Below are 24,624 nucleotides of genomic sequence, written 5' to 3'. Positions count from 1 at the left end.
CTCCATCTATGAATTTATTTATTGTGTTAAAAATTGTTCAATGCATTGCAAAGATACACAATTGAACAGTCTGCTCCCAAAGTTGGAAAAATTACAAAGACTCTCTATATTTTGTTATAATAGAGACCATTTACAAAGACCATTTACAAAGACCATTTACATTCAATTATAAAAGGGAGTAACAAAATGTGCTAGTATCATAGGAGTGTAATTTTGATTTTAAGGGGTTCTAGCTCCACCACATGGTAGAGCTAGAATTTTGAGCTAGCTCTACCATGTGGAGCTACAACACATTGAGGAGGATTTAAAGATTTTTAGATCCACCACTTGGCCATTCTACAGTCCATAAAAAACCAAGATATACCATTTGATTGATCTAGACCCCCAATTACAAACATTGATACAAGAGATTGTATATTGAGAGTCCCCTTAGAGTAGGATGCACTCTCCAATTTTAAATAAAGCTTCATTGTAATGAACAAGACAAAATGAACAAGATTTTATAAATTGAGGTGGTGAAGGTATACTTATATATACAATCGCTACATATTAACATTATTAAAGATAGAAAGAGTCTCCTGGAGTAGGATGCACTTTGTCAAAATTACGGTTAAAAGATTTCATTTTGATGAAGCTTATTCTACTAAAGAGTCCCCTTAAAGTATGATGCACTTTGTCAATAGGTATACTTATATATACAATCGCTACATATTAACATTATATGTTCAATCTAGACCCCCAAGTAAAAACATTGATACAAGAGATTGTATATTGAGAGTCCCCTTAGAGTAGGATGCACTCTCCAATTTTAAGACTGCATTGTAATGAACAAAGACTAAATAATTTGAAACAAGAATTTATAATTTGACATGGTGAAAGTTTCCTTATATACACAACTACTACAAATTAACATTACTAAAGATAGAAAGATCTCCTTGCAGTAGGATGAACTTTGTCAAAATGATAGTTAAAAGTCTTCACCTACTCTTACTAAAAAAATAATAATTTACAAAGTTTGACCAAAAGATAAAAGGATAAAAGGAGTCCCCTTAGAGAAGGATGCACTCCATTTATGACTCAATTATAAGACATTGTAAATGAACATGTATTTATTGCTTGTGCTAGAATTTGTTCAATGCTTTGCAAAGGCAAACATTTGAACATTATGCTCCATAAGAGGCCTGATTACAATATCATATTTCAATATATGGCTTTTTATTACATTAAAAAAAGGCCAAATTACTTGCATCCTCTACATTTGATTATATTAGGGATAAACAAAATGAGCTTCATGGTGGTGTATTACTTTCATGATGCCTCCTCTTGTTGCTTTGCTTGATTTTCATTCTCTGCTTGCCTCTCTGCCTCAGCTTCAGCCTCCTCTCGTTGCTTTCTTTGAATTTCAAGTTGTTCCTGCCTCTCTGCCTCAGCAAACAACAGCCTCCTGCTGTTGCTTCCACACCTCTACCTTTTTCCTATTCTCTACTTCCAATTTCTCTTCTTCAAGCCATTTCTTTATCACATCATCTGAGAATTGGTTAGGTTTTTCTTCAAAGGCATTATCCCATGTGTACTCTTGCCGATCTTCATTCTGTAGCCATAAAAACAACCAATTTCTTAAATCTTCTGTCAAAAAACTATACCTTTCCTTGGAAGGTTGATAGTATAATTCTGGGACTATTAACCAGGTTCCTCGCTCATTCTTAAACACCTTATAGTAGCTATCATCAATTATCAATGTATTTTTCTTGTTGTACAAAGGATGGATACCCCAAAAGGTCTCAAGCTTTTTAAAGAAAACTTGTCTATTCTGCACAACCCATGTGGATTTTGAACAATGCTCTTGTGAGAGAACACCTGCAAACTTGGGCTTTTGTTGTGGAAATACTGTGTCAATTATTCTAGAGAGCTTAGTTCTCCTACATGCGCTCCAAATAAAAACATAAAAGAATTGAATACACCAATCTAAGAACTTATGTGCATCCTTGTGACATAGGACATAACGATATTGGTTAATTGGGTATTTTACCAACTCGTTGTTGCTATAAGGAGGATCCTTCTCATCATATTGGGTTTCGACAACATGGCACAACAAACCATTAAGGTTTAGAATAATAGCCCTCCTATCATCCTCTTTGCGTAGGGGTACGCATATTGGGTCTGACGAATACCATGTCAGTATGATAACCCCCTCAGAGGGATGCACAAAGCGCAACCTTGCATCAATTTCCCGTAGAGACGATTAAGATGGCGCTGAATCAACTGTCTTCGTACACTTTGGATTTTCTTGGACATGTGACGTACTAATGCTCTGTGACAAAGAAGTCGCCTCTGCCAATTAGAATCAATCACATGACCTGGAAAAAAATGAGCATGCTTAATGATAAAGGTGGGCATGTGGGGGAAGGCATGTTATAACTACTCATGCAAAGATAGATTTTAAACAATTACAAAACAAATGTGACTATGCATGCTAACATTAAACTATATACTGTTCTAAAATGTTGACTTTAGTTGCATTACAAAATGACCCAAGATGCAAAGACTCTTTCCATTTGATTCTAAAAAGACGCGACAAAATGTGCTAGCAGGTATCAAAATGTGGTGAAATTAGAATGCAGTGATCTAGATCAACCACGTGGTAGAGCTAGAATGCACTGTTCTAGCTCAACCATGTGGTAGAGCTAGAATATTTTTAAATCTAGTTCTACCATGTGATAGAGCTATACCAAAGTATTCTAGCTCGATTCCATGGCAAAATTAGAAATAACATTTGAAGTCCAGCTCTAGTAAGTGGTAGAGCTGTATTAAAATATTTTAGCTAGACCCCATGGTAGAACTAGAATGGTTTGAAGTCCAACTCAACCATGTGGAAGAGCTAGAATGCATTGATCTAGCTCTACCATATGGTAGAGCTAGAACGCTTTCAATTCTAGCTCTACCATGTCGTGGAGCTAGAACGCTTTCAAGTCTAGCTCTACCATGTCGTGGAGCTAGAATGCTTTCAAGTCTAGCTCTACCATGAGGTGGAGCTAGAAGGCATTGATCTAGCTCTACCATAGGAATTAAAATCATATATTAAGACAAAGATCAAGCTTCCATACATTTTCAAATTAGGAGGCCCCTTATAGTAGAGTGCACTCCAACATTTATAAAATTATTTGAAGAGTAATACATTTGCCACTACTTTAAAAACAGGACAAAATTTCTTGTCAATTCATGATTACAAAAAGATAAAATTTCTCCAAAAAAAATACAATCCTTGTGACAAATGGCTTCTTTAAGTGAATACTCCTTGGAACAATATCCTTGAAATAAATCTGCAACAAGAAACCATCATAAATTAAGTTTCTTCATTGTGAATACACAACTGTTGTATAAATTCATGTATTTAGTTATAATTATCATTTATGTTGGGTAGTACCTTAGTTATTTCTATCCCGTTGGAGAAGATTGTACTCATTTAACACCTTGTTTATGAAAGCCCTTGCATTGGCTGTCTTCAACTGCGTTGTGGTAGAACCCAATTTTCTAGCTAGAGAAATCACTTGTGGTCCCCTCATGCTAGCAATACTGACTCGTTCTTTTGCCATAATTTCAATTATCTCTTCTCTTGCCTCGCTAATACCTCTTGATTATCGACATACTTTTGTATAATCTCTGATAATGGTAGCCTATCAGTGTAGATTGTCTTAAGTGACCAATTTAAATTGCGCTTTCTCCAAAAATCTACCACACCTCTGTATTCATTTTCATTGGATACTGGAGGTTGTCCGTAGCAATTAGAGCCAATGATCTCACGCACATCTTCACTCTCATCAAGCTGCAATAAGTAAGGGAGCAGCTCATCAATGAGAATATTATCGACCATCTTTTCTTCATCAAACTTTGCAGGATATATACAATTATTATCAGGAGAAGCACATCCCTTGTATGGAGAGTCATCAATAAGAACCGTTCTACGAGCATCACAGTCAAAACATGAAGCGATTTTTGACAATGGCTTGAACATTGCCTGAGAAACTGTTGGATTATCAGGTCTAGCTATTTTACCACTTTTATCCTTCTCGCAAGCCTCTTGAGCCCAAACTACAAAAAAAGGCAATATCTCTCCTGCTCTGTCTTGTAATATTCTCAATATTTGAAGAACATTACTCTCTGTCGGTCGCTGTTGACCAGATTCCAACATTAATATTTTTTAATAAAATCTTCAAGAATTGGATACATCCTGGCCTTAGTACAATATATCGTTTCGAATCCATTTGAATAGTTTCATGTATTGAAGATGGTTGTTGTTGACAACGTTTCAGTAGGACCATTCAGGTCCACCAACACAATTGTCAACACTGATTTCTTGGAGATAGCAGTGTCGGTACTTCTTGGTACTTCTTCTTCGGGCTGGAAACTCTCACCCATTGCTTCATTTGTTGGAGATTTAGGTACCCCAATTTCATTGTCAGCATTTGTCTTTAAACCTTCTGGATGGACATCACTGAATGTGTAGGAGAAGCTCTCAGCCACAGTTTGATTGTGGCATTCCGTAGCTACTTCACTTGGTGCTTCTATCTCAATTTTGGGATCTAAAAGAAAAAAAAGTAACATTGACTCAACAATCTTTCAAACTAAAAGAATTTACAATCGTAACACTCACTCTTAACACATGTTTATTGGTGTAATCTAAAAGGAAATCATGTTTGGATACCAATTATCAATTCTACTTGCTCACTCTAGAATTGGAGGGTTTAAAATGGATTTTCAAATACACCCATTATTCTAGCTCTACCATTTGGTAGAGCCAGTTTGCAAAGGAGCTCTTGTTGGAAGTAGGCCTTGAGATCCACCCTTGAGCTCCAAGAGTAGGTGGAGGTGAGAAACACAAAACCACTCAACTATATGGTAAAGCTAAAATTTTAGATGTTTTAGATTTTCCAAATGGTAGAGCTAGAATTTATAAGTCTTGCTTTACCACGTGGTTGAGTTGGGGATCAAGATAGCTTCTTTATGGGTGGAGCCAGTAGTCTTCCATAGGTTCTAGGTCTAGACTTCAATGGGTTCTTGCTCATCGCACGTGACAAGAACCAAGGAGCTAGAATTGCATTTGAACTAGCTCTACCATGTGGTGGAGCTAGAAATGCATTGGCCTAGCTCTACCATATGGTAGAGCTAGACTTAAATGGATGCTCTGCAAAAATTATCTTTGGGAGGGTGCATTGACCTAGCTCCACCACTTTGACGAGGTAGCTAGGCTTGAATGGATTCTTGGTCCACCACTTTGAAGAGGTAGCTAGGCTTGAATGGATTCTTGGTCCACCACTTTGAAGAGGTAGCTAGCTCCACCAAATTGTAGACCTATTGAAATCTAGATCTACCATAGGGTAGGATTGAAGTAAATGAGAGGATCTCTAGCTCTATCATCTTAGATTTATAAGTAAGATTTTCAGATTCACCAATTGGCCATTGTGCGACCACTAAGTAGGCTTTTCAAATTCACCAATTGGTTATGTAAAAAGTGAATTTGTCAATGAACATGTTAGGATCCATAACTTGGTGATTCTAGATTCCAAAGCCCAATTTGGAGAGAGCTACAAAAATAATAAAGGCATTGTATAAAATCAAAAGAACTAAATACTACTAAAAAATGAACCAAGGATATAACAAGTCAAAACATCACCAAATAAAAGTATCGAAGATACAAGGAAAGCCCATAAAGAAGTTACATACTGTCTTCAAAATCCAAAAAATCTCGAGCTGAACGAACTTCACCATGGCTCGATCTTTCCGTGGTATTCCTTGGATTGTTAGTAATAGGCAGAACTGGTTGCTCATTTCTTGACTTTGCAAAGTCAAGAAGCCTTGTTACCATCTTTCTTTGATCTTCAATACTCTCCACTAGGCAAATCACTTCCTTATTTAGTGCTAGCCCTAGCTCGATGATGTAGCCATTACTGAAAAGATCAACAAGCTTGCAGCCTTCTCTGCAATACTTCCGAATACATTGCTTGATCAAAAGATTCTTCTTGATTCTTAGAAACTCAATGTCTGGGATAGTTTTAACATCTTCATTATCTATATCAAGAAGTCCAGTATCCAATATTGTTGCTTGTGTACCTGGATCAGGATTATCTGCTAGTCCTCGTTGAAAGGCATCTCCCTTGCTGAAAAACACTAAGGATGTGAAGAACTCTATTGCACCAATGCATCGGTTGTCACGTCGAAAATGCAATGCCCCATTATACTGTTCCTTTGCTATGCCACTCAAATTTTTTAAAGCATTTTGCAAGTGAGTAAAATCTGCAATATTTAGAAAGGTAAGCAACACATATTGGGATGGCAAAGATCTACCTGTCGTAATGATCATAATGCCGTTCAAAAGATTGCAAAATGATTCCACATCCCAATGCATATTTCTTCCCAAATCTTCAGTGTTATCCAGAACACATAACCCAATGGAAATTGGATTGTTGAGGTGGCGCTTCAAGTAGTAACTCCCGTCGAATGGAAGACTCACAGCATAAATACACCAAGGAAGATCCAAGGACAAGGTTGAACTTTCTTTGCTAAGGCTGATATTCCACTCCACATATTGCCTTGCTTCTACTGGAAAATCAATCTTCTTTGATCCAACCTGTAGCTTTGACTTTATATACACATCACATAACTTCAAAAGAACTGAGTATACAACCTCATTGATGCTATAGGTGATAGTCAATTCTGACTAATCTTGACATTGTTTGTCCTTGTTCAGAGTGTTGAACTCTACAAGCAATGCATCTTGAATAATTTTATCTTGCTTGAGCTGCTTGATACGCTCTGGCATGTCAATTACATCTACATCCTTAGTATCCTTTGAAAGAACAATTTTTCTAGACCTGATTTCTGATTGTATTTGTTTGACTTCTTGTTCGTCTAGCCCAGCAAGACATCTGAAAACTGTGGCAGTTGGTTTCTTGTTTTGCTTCTCCATGATTTCAAGCCAGCCTTTGAAAACTTCATCAGAGTAAATGACCATGTGAGACTGTTTTGAAATGAAGGATGCTCCCACCGTAATTCTAGCCATTCGTAAAAATTTCTGCAAAGAAATAAAAGAGAAAAAGATCAAAATCAAGTATTTTTTTCAAAACATATAATTATAAGAGAGCAAGGGATATGGACATACATCCCAGTCTACACGACATGATGAGCCCTCTGTTACTCCAGATGTTGGCCTTGACGGAGAATTATTGAAGATCCACTGACTCCTCAAGTGCTGAAGACATCATAGTATGGTTGTTTGACATATAATGACTGGGCCTCTTCATTAGCTATAGCAGATATGGCCGTCGCAACTTGTGGCTCTGGATCTACAACAATTCGAGCCTTCCTTTTTTCATACACTTGTATCAGGTCTTGAGCACGACCATCTTTTTCCATTTCTTGATACCGTAAGAATTTTGCAGCATAGATGGAATGTTGGCCATCAATAATCCAATAGGAATACTTTGTGAGTTTCTCCTCTGTTACCTCACTTAGTTTCATTGGAATTCCTTTCTTCTTGCCAGCATTCTTTACAGGCATCAAGTATGCACACGCTCCTGGCCTGTTTGCACTTGCACCAAAAAATAACACGCATTCATCCACACGGTGAGGTTCTATTTGACGGGAGTTATAGTGATCAGGAGCTAGCCAGCATTGATCTACAGGGATCTCATACTCTTTGTACTTGAATGGAAAATACTTAGAGTATTTTTCCATACCCCCTGTATCACTCTTTAGTGTCTTTTGCACCTCATTTTCCAAAACTTTGGGATCCACAAATCTTATTTTTGTTGAATTTTCCAAGCCTGTTTTCTCTACTGTAGATTTAAGAACTACTTCATCTACAGATTTTCCAAGCCTCTTTAGTGTCTTTTGCACCTCATTTTCCAAAACTTTGGGATCCACAAATCTTATTTTTGTTGAATTTTCCAAGCCTGTTTTCTCTACTGTAGATTTAAGAACTACTTCATCTACATCCATAATACCTGTACTGCTTTTTGCCTTTTTTTGAACTGGATTTTTTGAGGGCATTTTCTCTTTTTTTTGTTTGCCTTTCACACAATAAGCAATGGAAGCTTGCAACTCTTCAAGAGTTATTTCTTGACTTGCACAATCTAACTTCCACCCTCGAGAGAACATAGTATCTTGTTTACCTCTTACTATTCGTTCATTAATAAATGCCTTGGGATCTAGTTGATACTCATGCATCCCAGGTACCCCAATATTTATGCATTCAATATCGGGATGAGAATCAACTGCAGAAATATAAGATAGAGTCATTGGTCCTAGATCCTCAAAAGTATCCACGTCCACATCACTAGCAACAAATAGATGAATTTTGTTAAATTGTGAACCTTGAAGACCCCAAATATCTAAGTACCACTGTCGTCTCGTTGATCAGCAGAGGCAAAGTTAACACTGTCCGGAACTTCCACCACTTTTCTTTTCTGAGACATCTTTCACCTGCAACAACAAAAACCACAATTGTTAATTATAGTTATTATATTCTTACACTTAAAAAAAATTAAAATATCATATTCAAAAATCACAATATATATCCATGAAAACACTGTGGAGGAGATGAAGAGTATTTCCATCTTGGAGCTCTCAATACATTTGTTAGTCTTGCTCTACCACATGGTAGAGCTAAATAAATGCATTCTAGAGAGCTTTGAGGTCTAGCTCTACCATGTGGTAGAGCAAGAATGCATCGATCTAGCTATGTTCCATACACATCAACAAAACTAATTACTCCAAGAAGAGGCCTACTTCACATGACAAGAACCAAGGAGCTAGAATTGCATTTGATCTAGCTCTACCACATGGTAGAGCTATATTCTACCTAGACCACATCGTAGAGCTAGAATGCTTTGAGGTCAAGCTCCACCATGTGGTGGAGCTAGAATGCATTCTTCTAGCTCTACCATGTGGTAGAGCTAGACTTCAATGAATGTAACCGGCTGAGGTTGAATGTAACTATGGTAGAGCTGTATTCTACCTAAACCACATTATAGAGATAGAATGCTTTGATGTCTAGCTCTACCATGTGGTGGAGCTAGAATTGCATTTGAGGTCTAGCTCTACCATGTGGTAGAGCAAAAATGCATCGATCTAATTGTGTTCCATACACATCAACAAAACCAAGTACTCTACCATGTGGTAGCTCTACCATGTGGTAGAGCAAAAATGCATCGATCTAACTGTGTTCCATACACATCAACAAAACCAAGTACTCCAAGAAGAAACCTGCTTCACATGACAATAACCAAGGAGCTAGAATTGCATTTGATCCAGCTCTACCACGTGGTAGAGCTGTATTCTACCTAAACCACATTGTAGAGATAGAATGCTTTGAGGTCTAGCTCTGGTGGATCTAGTGTTGCATTTGAGGTCAAGCTCTACCATGTGGTGGAGCTAGAATCGTAGAGGTAGAAAGCTATGAGGTCTAGCTCTACCATGTGGTAGAGCAAGAATGCATCGATCTAGCTGTGTTCCATACGCATCGACAAAACCAATTACTCCAAGAAGAGACCTACTTCACATGCCAAGAACCAATTGCTCCAAGAAGAGACCTACTTCACATGCCAAGAACCAAGGAGCAAGAATTGCATTTGATCTAGCTCTACCACATGGTAGAGCTGTATCCTAGCTAGACCACATCGTAGAGCTAGAATGCTTTGAGGTCAAGCTCCACCATGCAGTGGAGCTAGAATGCATTCTTCTAGCTCTACCATGTGGTAGAGCTAGACTTCAATGAATGCAACCGGCTGAGGTTGAATGTAACTGTGGTAGAGCTGTATTCTACCTAAACCACATGACAAGAACCAAGGAGCTAGAATTGCATTTGAGGTCTAGCTCTACCATGTGGTAGAGCTGTATTCTACCTAGACCACATCGTAGAGCTAGAATGCTTTGAGGTCTAGGTCTACCATGTGGTGGAGCTAGAATTGCATTTGAGGTCTAGTCTAGCTCTACCATGTGGTAGAGCTGTATTCTACTTAGACCACATCGTAGAGCTAGAATGCTTTGAGGTCCAGCTCTACCATGTGGTGGAGCTAGAATTGCATTTGAGGTCTAGCTCTACCATGTGGTAGAGCTGTATTGACCAGATTGCATCGATCTAGCTGTGTTCCATACATATCAATAAAACCATTTACTCCAAGAAGAGACCTACTTCACATGACAAGAACCAAGGAGCTCTAATTGCATTTGATCTAGCTCTACCACATGGTAGAGGTGGACCTCAAAGCATTCTAGCTCTACGATGCTGTGTTCCAGAAACATCAACAAAACCAATTACTCCAAGAAGAGACTACTTCACATGACAAGAACCAAGGAGCTAGAATTGCATTTGATCTAGCTCTACCACCTGGTAGAGCTGTATTCTACCTAGACCACATCGTGGAGCTAGAATGCTTTGAGGTCTAGCTCTACCATGTGGTGGAGCTAGAATTGCATTTGAGGTCTTGCTCTACCATGTGGTAGAGCTGTATTCTACCTAGACCACATCGTAGAGCTAGAATGCTTTGAGGCCCAGCTCTACCATGTGGTGGAGCTAGAATTGCATTTGAGGTGTAGCTCTACCATGTGGTAGAGCTGTATTCTATCTCGTAGACCTAGAATGCTTTGCGGTCCATCTCTACCATGTGGTGGAGCTAGAATGCATTCTTCTAGCTCTACCATGTGGTAGAGCTAGACTTCAATGAATGTAACTGGCTGAGGTTGAATGTAACTCTGGTAGAGCTGTATTCTACCTACACCACATCCTAGAGCTAGAATGCTTTGAGGTCCAGCTCTACCATGTGGTGGAGCTAGAATTGCATTTGAGGTCTAGCTCTACCATGTGGTAGAGCAAGAATGCATCGATCTAACTGTGTTTCATACACATCAACAAAACTAATTACTCCAAGAAGAGACCTACTTCACATGACAAGAACCAAGGAGCTAGAATTGCATTTGATCTAGCTCTACCAGGTGATAGAGCTGTATTCTACCTAGACCACATCGTAGAGCTAGAATGCTTTGAGGTCCAGCTCTACCATGTGGTGGAGCTAGAATTGCATTTGAGGTCTAGCTCTACCATGTGGTAGAGCTGTATTCTATCTCGTAGATTTAGCTCTACCATTTGGTGGAGCTAGAATGCATTCTTCTAGCTCTACCATGTGGTAGAGCTAGACTTCAACGAATGTAACCACATTGTAGAGATAGAATGCTTTGAGGTAGTGCTAGACCTCAAAGCATTCTAGCTCTACCATGTGGTAGAGCAAAAATGCATCGATCTAGCTGTGTTCCATACACATCAACAAAACCAATTACTCCAAGAAGAGACCTACTTCACATGACAAGAACCAAGGAGCTAGAATTGTATTTGATCTAGATCTACCACCTGGTAGAGCTGTATTCTACCTAGACCACATCGTGGAGCTAGAATGCTTTGAGGTCTAGCTCTACCATGTGGTGGAGCTAGAATTGCATTTGAGGTCTTGCTCTACCATGTGGTAGAGCTGTATTCTACCTAGACCACATCGTAGAGCTAGAATGCTTTGAGGCCCAGCTCTACCATGTGGTGGAGCTAGAATTGCATTTGAGGTCTAGCTCTACCATGTGGTAGAGCTGTATTCTATCTCGTAGACCTAGAATGCTTTGCGATCCATCTCTACCATGTGGTGGAGCTAGAATGCATTCTTCTAGCTCTACCATGTGGTAGAGCTAGACTTCAATGAATGTAACTGGCTGAGGTTGAATGTAACTCTGGTAGAGCTGTATTCTACCTACACCACATCCTAGAGCTAGAATGCTTTGAGGTCCAGCTCTACCATGTGGTGGAGCTAGGATTGCATTTGAGGTCTAGCTCTACCATGTGGTAGAGCAAGAATGCATCGATCTAACTGTGTTTCATACACATCAACAAAACTAATTACTCCAAGAAGAGACCTACTTCACATGACAAGAACCAAGGAGCTAGAATTGCATTTGATCTAGCTCTACCAGGTGGTAGAGCTGTATTCTACCTAGACCACATCGTAGAGCTAGAATGCTTTGAGGTCCAGCTCTACCATGTGGTGGAGCTAGAATTGCATTTGAGGTCTAGCTCTACCATGTGGTAGAGCTGTATTCTATCTCGTAGATTTAGCTCTACCATTTGGTGGAGCTAGAATGCATTCTTCTAGCTCTACCATGTGGTAGAGCTAGACTTCAACGAATGTAACCACATTGTAGAGATAGAATGCTTTGAGGTAGTGCTAGACCTCAAAGCATTCTAGCTCTACCATGTGGTAGAGCAAAAATGCATCGATCTAGCTGTGTTCCATACACATCAACAAAACCAATTACTCCAAGAAGAGACCTACTTCACATGACAAGAACCAAGGAGCTAGAATTGCATTTGATCTAGCTCTACCACCTGGTAGAGCTGTATTCTACCTAGACCACATCGTGGAGCTAGAATGCTTTGAGGTCTAGCTCTACCATGTGGTGGAGCTAGAATTGCATTTGAGGTCTTGCTCTACCATGTGGTAGAGCTGTATTCTACCTAGACCACATCGTGGAGCTAGAATGCTTTGAGGTCTAGCTCTACCATGTGGTGGAGCTAGAATTGCATTTGAGGTCTAGCTCTACCATGTGGTAGAGTTGTATTCTACCTAGACCACATCGTAGAGCTAGAATGCTTTGAGGTCCAGCTCTACCATGTGGTGGAGCTAGAATTGCATTTGAGGTCTAGCTCTACCATGTTGTAGAGCTGTATTCTATCTCGTAGAGCTAGAATGCTTTGTGGTCCAGCTCTACCATGTGGTGGAGCTAGAATGCATTCTTCTAGCTCTACCATGTGGTAGAGCTAGACTTCAATGAATGTAACCGACTGAGGTTGAATGTAACTGTGGTAGAGCTGTATTCTACCTACACCACATCGTAGAGCTAGAATGCATTTGAGGTCCAGCTTTACCATGTGGTGGAGGTAGAATTGCATTTGAGGTCTAGCTCTACCATGTGGTAGAGCAAGAATGCATCGATCTAGCTGTGTTTCATACACATCAACAAAACCAATTACTCCAAGAAGAGACCTACTTCACATGACAAGAACCAAGGAACTAGAATTGCATTTGATCTAGCTCTACCACCTGGTAGAGCTCTATTCTACCTAGACCACATCGTATACAGCTCTACCACCTGGTAGAGCTGTATTCTACCTAGACCACATCGTGGAGCTAGAATGCTTTGAGGTCTAGCTCTACCATGTGGTGGAGCTAGAATTGCATTTGAGGTCTAGCTCTACCATGTGGTAGAGCTGTATTCTACCTAGACCACATCGTAGAGCTAGAATGCTTTGAGGTCCAGCTCTACCATGTGGTGGAGCTAGAATTGCATTTGAGGTCTAGCTCTACCATGTGGTAGAGCTGTATTCTATCTCGTAGAGCTAGAATGCTTTGTGGTCCCAGCTCTACCATGTGGTGGAGCTAGAATGCATTCCTCTAGCTCTACCATGTGGTAGAGCTAGACTTCACTGAATGTAACCGGCTGAGGTTGAATGTAACTGTGGTAGAGCTGTATTCTACCTACACCACATCGTAGAGCTAGAATGCATTTGAGGTCCAGCTCTACCATGTGGTGGAGCTAGAATTGCATTTGAGGTCTAGCTCTACCATGTGGTAGAGCAAGAATGCATCGATCTAGGTGTGTTTCATACACATCAACAAAACCAATTACTCCAAGAAGAGACCTACTTCACATGACAAGAACCAAGGAACTAGAATTGCATTTGATCTAGCTCTACCACGTGGTAGAGCTGCATTCTACCTAGACCGCATCGTAGAGCTAGAATGCTTTGAGGTCTAGCTCTACCATGTGGTGGAGCTAGAATTGCATTTGAGGTCTAGCACTACAATGTGGTAGAGCTGTATTCTATCTCGTAGAGCTAGAATGCTTTGTCGCCCAGCTCTACCATGTGGTGGAGCTAGAATGCATTCTTCTAGCTCTACCATGTGGTAGAGCTAGACTTCAATGAATGTAACCGGCTGAGGTTGAATGTAACTGTGGTAGAGCTGTATTCTACCTACACCACATCGTAGAGCTAGAATGCATTTGAGGTCCAGCTCTACCATGTGGTGGAGCTAGAATTGCATTTGAGGTCTAGCTCTACCACGTGGTAGAGCAAGAATGCATCGATCTAGCTGTGTTCTATACACATCAACAAAACCAATTACTCCAAGAAGAGACCTACTTCACATGACAAGAACCAAGGAGCTAGAATTGTATTTAATCTAGCTCTACCATGTGGTAGAGCTGTATTCTACCTAGACCACATCGTAGAGCTAGAATGCTTTGAGGTCCAGCTCTACCATGTGGTGGAGCTAGAATTGCATTTGAGGTCTAGCTCTACCATGTGGTAGAGCTGTATTCTATCTCGTAGAGCTAGAATGCTTTGTGGTCCCAGCTCTACCATGTGGTGGAGCTAGAATGCATTCCTCTAGCTCTACCATGTGGTAGAGCTAGACTTCACTGAATGTAACCGGCTGAGGTTGAATGTAACTGTGGTAGAGCTGTATTCTACCTACACCACATCGTAGAGCTAGAATGCATTTGAGGTCCAGCTCTACCATGTGGTGGAGCTAGAATTGCATTTGAGGTCTAGCTCTACCATGTGGTAGAGCAAGAATGCATCGATCTAGGTGTGTTTCATACACATCAACAAAACCAATTACTCCAAGAAGAGACCTACTTCACATGACAAGAACCAAGGAACTAGAATTGCATTTGATCTAGCTCTACCACGTGGTAGAGCTGCATTCTACCTAGACCGCATCGTAGAGCTAGAATGCTTTGAGGTCTAGCTCTACCATGTGGTGGAGCTAGAATTGCATTTGAGGTCTAGCACTACAATGTGGTAGAGCTGTATTCTATCTCGTAGAGCTAGAATGCTTTGTCGCCCAGCTCTACCATGTGGTGGAGCTAGAATGCATTCTTCTAGCTCTACCATGTGGTAGAGCTAGACTTCAATGAATGTAACCGGCTGAGGTTGAATGTAACTGTGGTAGAGCTGTATTCTACCTACACCACATCGTAGAGCTAGAATGCATTTGAGGTCCAGCTCTACCATGTGGTGGAGCTAGAATTGCATTTGAGGTCTAGCTCTACCACGTGGTAGAGCAAGAATGCATCGATCTAGCTGTGTTCTATACACATCAACAAAACCAATTACTCCAAGAAGAGACCTACTTCACATGACAAGAACCAAGGAGCTAGAATTGTATTTAATCTAGCTCTACCATGTGGTAGAGCTGTATTCTACCTAGACCACATCGTAGAGCTAGAATGCTTTGAGGTCTAGCTCTACCATGTGGTGGAGCTAGAATTGCATTTGAGGTCTAGCTCTACCATGTGGTAGAGCTGTATTCTATTTAGACCACATCGTAGAGCTAGAATGCTTTGAGGTCCAACTCTACCATGTGGTGGAGCTAGAATGCATTCTTCAAGCTCTACCATGTGGTAGAGCTAGACTTCAATGAATGCAACCGGCTGAGGTTGAATGTAACTGTGGTAGAGCTGTATTCTACCTAAACCACATTGTAGAGATAGAATGCTTTGAGGTCTAGCTCTACCATGTGGTGGAGCTAGAATTGCATTTGATCTAGCTCTACCAGGTGTGGTAGAGCTGTATTCTACCTAGACCACATCGTAGAGCTAGAATGCTTTGAGGTCTAGCTCTACCATGTGGTGGAGCTAGAATTGCATTTGAGGTCTAGCTCTACCATGTGGTAGAGCTGTATTCTATCTCGTAGATTTAGCTCTACCATTTGGTGGAGCTAGAATGCATTCTTCTAGCTCTACCATGTGGTAGAGCTAGACTTCAACGAATGTAACCACATTGTAGAGATAGAATGCTTTGAGCTAGTGCTAGACCTCAAAGCATTCTAGCTCTACCATGTGGTAGAGAAAAAATGCATCGATCTAGCTGTGTTCCATACACATCAACAAAACCAATTACTCCAAGAAGAGACCCACTTCACATGACAAGAACCAAGGAGCTAGAATTGCATTTGATCTAGCTCTACCACCTGGTAGAGCTGTATTCTACCTAGACCACATCGTGGAGCTAGAATGCTTTGAGGCCTAGCTCTACCATGTGGTGGAGCTAGAATTGCATTTGAGGTGTTGCTCTACCATGTGGTAGAGCTGTATTCTACCTAGACCACATCGTAGAGCTAGAATGCTTTGAGGCCCAGCTCTACCATGTGGTGGAGCTAGAATTGCATTTGAGGTCTAGCTCTACCATGTGGTAGAGCTGTATTCTATCTCGTAGACCTAGAATGCTTTGCGGTCCATCTCTACCATGTGGTGGAGCTAGAATGCATTCTTCTAGCTCTACCATGTGGTAGAGCTAGACTTCAATGAATGTAACTGGCTGAGGTTGAATGTAACTCTGGTAGAGCTGTATTCTACCTACACCACATCCTAGAGCTAGAATGCATTTGAGGTCCAGCTCTACCATGTGGTGGAGCTAAAATTGCATTTGAGGTCTAGCTCTACCATGTGGTAGAGCAAGAATGCATCGATCTAACTGTGTTTCATACACATCAACAAAACTAATTACTCCAAGAAGAGACCTACTTCACATGACAAGAACCAAGGAGCTAGAATTGCATTTGATCTAGCTCTACCAGGTGGTAGAGCTGTATTCTACCTAGGCCACATCGTAGAGCTAGAATGCTTTGAGGTCCAGCTCTACCATGTGGTGGAGCTAGAATTGCATTTGAGGTCTAGCTCTACCATGTGGTAGAGCTGTATTCTATCTCGTAGATTTAGCTCTACCATTTGGTGGAGCTAGAATGCATTCTTCTAGCTCTACCATGTGGTAGAGCTAGACTTCAACGAATGTAACCACATTGTAGAGATAGAATGCTTTGAGGTAGTGCTAGACCTCAAAGCATTCTAGCTCTACCATGTGGTAGAGCAAAAATGCATCGATCTAGCTGTGTTCCATACACATCAACAAAACCAATTACTCCAAGAAGAGAGCTACTTCACATGACAAGAACCAAGGAGCTAGAATTGCATTTGATCTAGCTCTACCACCTGGTAGAGCTGTATTCTACCTAGACCACATCGTGGAGCTAGAATGCTTTGAGGTCTAGCTCTACCATGTGGTGGAGCTAGAATTGCATTTGAGGTCTTGCTCTACCATGTGGTAGAGCTGTATTCTATCTAGACCACATCGTAGAGCTAGAATGCTTTGAGGTCCAGCTCTACCATGTGGTGGAGCTAGAATGCATTCTTCTAGCTCTACCATGTGGTAGAGCTAGACTTCAATGAATGTAACCGACTGAGGTTGAATGTAACTGTGGTAGAGCTGTATTCTACCTAAACCACATTGTAGAGCTAGAATGCTTTAAGGTCCAGCTCTACCATGTGTGGTGGAGCTAGAATTGCATTTGAGGTCTAGCTCTACCATGTGGTAGAGCTGTATTCTATCTAGACCACATCGTAGAGCTAGAATGCTTTGAGGTCCAGCTCTACCATGTGGTGGAGCTAGAATGCATTCTTCAAGCTCTACCATGTGGTAGAGCTAGACTTCAATGAATGCAACTGGCTGAGGTTGAATGTAACTGTGGTAGAGCTGTATTCTACCTAAACCACATTGTAGAGATAGAATGCTTTGAGGTCTAGCTCTACCATGTGGTGGAGCTAGAATTGCATTTGAGGTCTAGCTCTACCATTGGGTAGAGCAAGAATGCATCGATCTAACTGTGTTCCATACACATCAACAAAACCAATTACTCCAAGAAGAGACCTACTTCACATGACAAGACCCAAAGAGCTAGAATTGCATTTGATCTAGCTCTACCACGTGGTAGACCTGTATTCTACCTACACCACATCGTGGAGCTAGAATTCTTTGAAGTCTAGCTCTACCATGTGGTGGAGCTAGAATTGCATTTGAGGTCTAGCTCTACCATGTGGTAGAGTTGTATTCTATCTAGACCACATCGTAGAGCTAGAATGCTTTGAGGTCTAGCTCTACCATGTGGTGGAGCTAGAATGCATTCTTCTAGCTCTACCATGTGGTAGAGCTAGACTTCAATGAATGTAATCGGCTGAGGTTGAATGTAACTGTGGTAGAGCTATATTCTACCTAAACCACATTGTAGAGATAGAATGCTTTGTGGTCTAGCTCTACCATGTGGTGGAGCTAGAATTGCATTTGAGGTCTAGCTCTATCCATGTGGTAGAGCAAGAATGCATCGATCTAGCTGTGTTCCATACACATCAACAAAACCAATTACTCCAAGAAGAGACCTACTTCCCATGACAAGAACCAAGGAGCTAGAATTACTTTTAATCCAGCTCTACCATGTGGTAGAGCTGTATTCTACCTAGACCACATCGTAGAGCTAGAATGGTTTGAGGTCCAGCTCTACCATGTGGTGGAGCTAGAATTGCATTTGAGGCCTAGCTCTACCATGTGGTAGAGCTGTATATTATCTAGACCACATCATAGAGCTAGAATGCTTTGAGGTCCAGCTCTACCATGTGGTGGAGCTAGAATTGCATTTGAGCGCTAGCTCTACCATGTGGTAGAGCTGTATGCTATCTAGACCACATCGTAGAGCTAGAATGCTTTGATGTCCAGCTCCACCACATGGTAGAGCTAGACCTCAAATGCATTCTAGCTCCACCACATGGTTGAGCTCAATTGCATTCTAGCTCCACCACATGGTAGAGCTGGACCTCAAATGCATTCTAGCTCTACCATGTGGTGGAGCTAGAATTGCATTTGAGGTCTAGCTCTACCATGTGGTAGAGCTGTATTCTATCTAGACCACATCGTAGAGCTAGAATGCTTTGAGGTCCAGCTAGAATACAGCTCCACGATGTGGTCTAGATAGAATACAGCTCCACCACATGGTAGAGCTAGACCTCAAATGCAATTCTAGCTCCACCACACGGTAGAGCTAGACCTCAAAGCATTCTATCTCAATTACTCCATCTTGGAGCTCTCAATACATTTATTAGTGTTGCTCTACCACATGGTAGAGCAACACTACCACATGGTAGAGCTCTACCACATGGTAGAGCTAGATAAATGCAATCTAGCTGGACTTCAAAGTATTCTAGTGCGGGTTTTTTAAAAGATATTATCTCTACCAGGTGGCAGAGCAAGATTAATAAATGTATTGACCAGAATGCTTTGAAATTTATCTCTACCATTTGGTGGAGCTAGAATGCATTCTTCTAGCTCTACCATGTGGTAGAGCTAGACTTCAATGAATGTAACCGGCTGAGGTTGAATGTAACTGTTGGCAGAGCTATACTCTACCTAAACCACACATTGATCTAGCTGTGTTCCATACACATCAACAAAACCAATTACTCCAAGAAGAGACCTACTTCACATGACAATAACCAAGGAGCTAGAATTGCATTTGATCCAGCTCTACCACGTGGTAGAGCTGTATTCTACCTAGACCACATCGTAGAGCTAGAATGCTTTGAGGTCCAGCTCTACCATGTGGTGGAGCCAGAATTGCATTTGAGGTCTAGCTCTACCATGTGGTAGAGCTGTATTCTACCTAGACCATATCGTAGAGCTAGAATGCTTTGAGGTCCAGCTCTACCATGTGGTGGAGCTAGAATTGCATTTGAGGTCTAGCTCTACCATGTGGTAGAGCTGTATTCTAGAATGCTTTGTGGTCCAGCTCTACCATGTGGTGGAGCTAGAATGCATTCTTCTAGCTCTACCATGTGGTAGAGCTAGACTTCAATGAATGTAACCGGCTGAGGTTGAATGTAACTGTGGTAGAGCTGTATTCTACCTACACCACATCGTAGAGCTAGAATGCATTTGAGGTCCAGCTCTGGTGGAGCTAGAATTGCATTTGAGGTCTAGCTCTACCATGTGGTAGAGCTAGAATGCATCAATCTAGCTGTGTTTCATACACATCAACAAAACCAATTACTCCAAGAAGAGACCTACTTCACATGACAAGAACCAAGGAGCTAGAATTGCATTTGATCTAGCTCTAGCACGTGGTAGAGCTGTATTCTGCCTAGACCACATCGTAGAGCTAGAATGCTTTGAGGCCCAGCTCTACCATGTGGTGGAGCTAGAATTGCATTTGAGGTCTAGCTCTACAATGTGGTAGAGCTGTATTCTACCTAGACCACATCGTAGAGCTAGAATGCTTTGAGGTCCAGCTCTACCATGTGGTGGAGCTAGAATTGCATTTGAGGTCTAGCTCTACCCTGTGGTAGAGCTGTATTCTATCTCGTAGAGCTAGAATGCTTTGTGGTCCAGCTCTACCATGTGGTGGAGCTAGAATGCATTCTTCTAGCTCTACCATGTGGTAGAGCGAGACTTCAATGAATGTAACCGGCTGAGGTTGAATGTAACTGTGGTAGAGCTTTATTCTACCTACACCACATCGTAGAGCTAGAATGCATTTGAGGTCCAGCTCTGGTGGAGCTAGAATTGCATTTGAGGTCTAGCTCTACCATGTGGTAGAGCTAGAATGCATCAATCTAGCTGTGTTTCATACACATCAACAAAACCAATTACTCCAAGAAGAGACCTACTTCATATGACAAGAACCAAGGAGCTAGAATTGCATTTGATCTAGCTCTACCACGTGGTAGAGCTGTATTCTACCTAGACCACATCGTAGAGCTAGAATGCTTTGAGGCCCAGCTCTACCATGTGGTGGAGCTAGAATTACATTTGAGGTCTAGCTCTACCATGTGGTAGAGCTGTATTCTATCTCGTAGAGCTAGAATGCTTTGTGGTCCAGCTCTACCATGTGGTGGAGCTAGAATGCATTCTTCTAGCTCTACCATGTGGTAGAGCTAGACTTCAATGAATGTAATCGGCTGAGGTTGAATGTAACTGTGGTAGAGCTGTATTCTACCTACACCACATCGTAGAGCTAGAATGCATTTGAGGTCCAGCTCTACCATGTGGTGGAGCTAGAATTGCATTTGTTGAGGTCTAGCTCTACCATGTGGTAGAGCAAGAATGCATCGATCTAGCTGAGTTCTATACACATCAACAAAACCAATTACTCCAAGAAGAGACCTACTTCACATGACAAGAACCAAGGAGCTAGAATTGTATTTAATCTAGCTCTACCATGTGGTAGAGCTGTATTCTACCTAGACCACATCATAGAGCTAGAATGCTTTGAGGTCTAGCTCTACCATGTGGTGGAGCTAGAATTGAATTTGAGGTCTAGCTCTACCATGTGGTAGAGCTATATGCTATCTAGACCACATCGTAGAGCTAGAATGCTTTGAGGTCCAGCTCTACCATGTGGTGGAGCTAGAATGCATTCTTCAAGCTCTACCATGTGGTAGAGCTAGACTTCAATGAATGCAACCGACTGAGGTTGAATGTAACTGTGGTAGAGCTGTATTCTACCTAAACCACATTGTAGAGATAGAATGCTTTGAGGTCTATCTCTACCACAGTTATAAGAGCTCCCATGGATAGATCTCATGTATAGAGTGAAAGAGCTCTTATGCATAGAGCTAAGTCTTGCATTAAGAGCTGCTCTCATACATAGAGATCGCATGCATAGAGTTAGATCTTGCATTATCTATTATAAGAGCTCTCATACATAGAGCTATATCTTGCATTATTATAAGAGCTCCCATGAATAGATCTCATGTAAAAAGTGAAAGAGTTCTCATACATAGAGCTAGGTCTTGCATTAGGAGCTCTCATACATAGAGCTCACATGCATAGAGTTACATCTTGCATTATTATGAGAGCTCTCTTGCATAGATCTCATGCATAGAGTGAAAGAGTAGGAAAGTACAATTTCAAGCAAGGAGAGAGGGGAGAAGCTATGCTATGAAGAAGGTGGAGAGGGGTCTTTTGTGCATGCTCTAGGACAAGGGAGCTTCCATAGCCGGCTTAGCAATGTTCTTGGCTACCATTGGGACACAAGCACAGTGCTTATTTGAAGACACCCATACAAAGATCATCTTCAAGTTCAAGTTATGGCCGAAATACATTCCCATTTTGAGGGATTTTTTCCATTTTATCTAATATTGACTTCATGGATGGTTTGTCATTTCAAGTCATCTTGCACTAGTTTAAGTCACTACAACTCCAGCTCTACCATGTGGTAGAGCTAGAATGCATTTCTCCAGCTCTACCATGTGGTAGAGCATTCAAATTATCCCGCCCAATTTTGAATTCAAATTATCCCGCCCTTTAAGAATTTAAAATGGTCTTGCTTTTTTTCAAATTTTCCTTGACATCTATGTCGCTTATGTAATATAAACCTACTTTCCCATCTTGGCATTGACAACTAGCACTTGGACATCACCGCATCCATTATCAAATTCAACGATACCACAAGGTACACATATTTTTGTCTCATATTAAATCATTATCTATGATTAGATTTAAAGTTTTGAACATGTCAATTAAAATTCAGATCATATATATTGATATAGAGTAGAAAATAAAAGTATGCAAGAATTCAAAAAATCAAGAATGGTTGAAGAGAAAAAACCTGAATCTACTCTGCCAAGTGCATGGAGTTGCAGTGCATGCCTGGTTGTCAAGCGTCATGGTCTCTTCTTTTTGAATGATTTTGTCATGTCATTGATGTTTGGGGGAAAGAGAAGAGATAGTAGAACAGAGTGTAAAGAGAAGCTGGCGATGATGAAGCTTTTCTGGCTATGGCATCCTGCTGAGCATCATAGTGATGAAGCTTTTCTGGCTATGGCGTCCTGCTGAGCATCACAGTGAAAATTTCCCTCAGCTGTATGAGGCCCAAAAGAAAGCAGAACACAAAACTCCAATCCACTAAGGCTGCATGTATGTATGAGACCCAAAAGAAAGCAAAACACAAAACTCAAGGCTGCAGCTTCCCTCACCTGTATGAGGCCCAAAAGAAAGCAGCACGCACAAAACTTCCCAGGCACAAAACGCTGCTGTGAAGCTGCGTTTGATGAAAGCAGCGCTCAGAAAGCAGCGCAGGCACAAAACGCTGCTGTGAAGCTGCGTTTGATGAAAGCAGCGCTCAGAAAGCAACGCTCAGAAAGCAGCGCAAGCACAAAACGCTGCTGTGAAGCTGCAATTGATGAAAGCAGCGCTCAGCTGTATGAGGCTATGGCGTCTGCTCCTCTAGGCAACGAACCAGCCAACGAACCCCTCTAGGCAACGAACCAGCAGGCGTCTGCTCCTCTAGGCAACGACAGTAGCTAACGAACCAGGCGTCCGCCGTCTAGCGCTGCTGCAGGCGCAGGAGGATGCAGGCCACGAATTCGAATTCGTTGTTGTCAGAGACGCGCCGGCCGGGATAAGATTAAATTAAAAGATTAAATCTTTTAAATTTTTTTTTTTGTGGAAATTGCAGGTTATACTCGCCTAATGCCTCTAATCGCCTCTAATAATCATAGCTCACAATCGAATAGCTCACAATCGAATGCATCAATGGAAACTCCAGCTCCATAATTATTTTTTTAAAACCGTTACAAAAATTCCTATGGAAGAAAAAATGCATCATCCTTCATGAATCCTCCCTTATGACCTCCCCCTTCTCTCGCACCTCAACAAGATTTGCAGCCATTGCCTCCATCAAGAGGGGTTGCAACCTGGCTGTTGGCAGCATGCAAATTTTGGCCGGTCTGATCGTTCCCGTTCATTTGTGATGCATCTGAGCCATTGGTTGTTTTGCATGCATGGGCAATTTGAGATGCCGAAAGAGCACGTGTTGCAGAGGCATAAGCAAGTCGATAGCCATGGGATGACAGTGCCTTAATGCATCCCAAGAATGGAGACACCATCCACTGCAAGGGACTCAATCTCCTCAAAGGAGAATATGCCTCTGCCTTGTTCTGTTTGCAGTGGAGATGTTTCAAGCTCCTCTGCCTTGTTCTGTTTGTTGCAATGGAGATGTTTCAAGCTCCTCTGTTGTAGGTTTCCCATGGAGTGGGTCCGCACGAGAATGAAAAGCAGTGCAAGATGGTGGAAACGGTTAGAATGCTACGCTAGAGAAAAGGAGTATGTCCTGATAACGTCAATTATTTATGAGCCACCTTAGTTAAAGTTTATAAATAAACCTTTATAAATAGGTAATGTAAAGTTATAATCGATAGGCTTAAAGATTTGATTATAAAAATATAGCTTTTATAGTTATATATATAGACTTAGAGTTTATAATTAATAGGCTTATAGATTTGTTTATATAAATAGGCTTAAAGATATATATAAATTATTAGGCTTATAGGTTTAATAGGTTAACTATAGTAACTTAAAGATATATTATAAATTATAGGCTTATAGGTTTAATAGATTAACTATAGTAACTATAGGTTTGATTATATAAATAGACTTAAAGATATATATAAATAGGCTTATAGGTTTAATAGGTTCACTATAGTAACTTAAAGTCTATTTATAGTTTATAATTATACTTTATATATCTTATTTATAAACTTTCTATAGCTATATAAATCAAACCTATTTATATATAAACCTATTAATATAATTTAAAGTTTATAAATAACCTATTGTGACTTAAATTATATACATTAACCTATATATTAACCTACAACTATAACTATATAACTTATAGTAACTTAAATTATATATTTATAACTATA

The 24,624-nt window shown here is 40.8% G+C and overlaps 1 long non-coding RNA gene across 2 annotated transcripts; it reads right to left on the bottom strand.

Moving 5' to 3' along the window:
* Positions 1–6,742: 6,742 nt before the first annotated feature.
* Positions 6,743–23,125, bottom strand: LOC147607745 (uncharacterized). 2 transcript variants are annotated; one of them, XR_015264769.1, is made up of 3 exons: positions 22,894–23,125; positions 22,527–22,749; positions 6,743–8,478 (listed from the first exon to the last, which is right to left on the bottom strand). It is a non-coding gene; the product is annotated as an uncharacterized LOC147607745 (long non-coding RNA). The 2 variants fall into 2 exon arrangements; XR_015264768.1 differs by having other exon boundaries at positions 22,527–22,746.
* Between the last annotated feature and the right edge of the window lie 1,499 nt (positions 23,126–24,624).

This window comes from Cibotium barometz, chromosome 55, assembly GCF_041138505.1.
Source record: "Cibotium barometz isolate CiBa-2024 chromosome 55, ASM4113850v1, whole genome shotgun sequence".
Lineage (NCBI taxonomy): Eukaryota > Viridiplantae > Streptophyta > Polypodiopsida > Cyatheales > Cibotiaceae > Cibotium > Cibotium barometz.
Note: the sequence above shows the minus strand (reverse complement) of the source record. Positions and strands in the feature narration are given on the sequence as shown.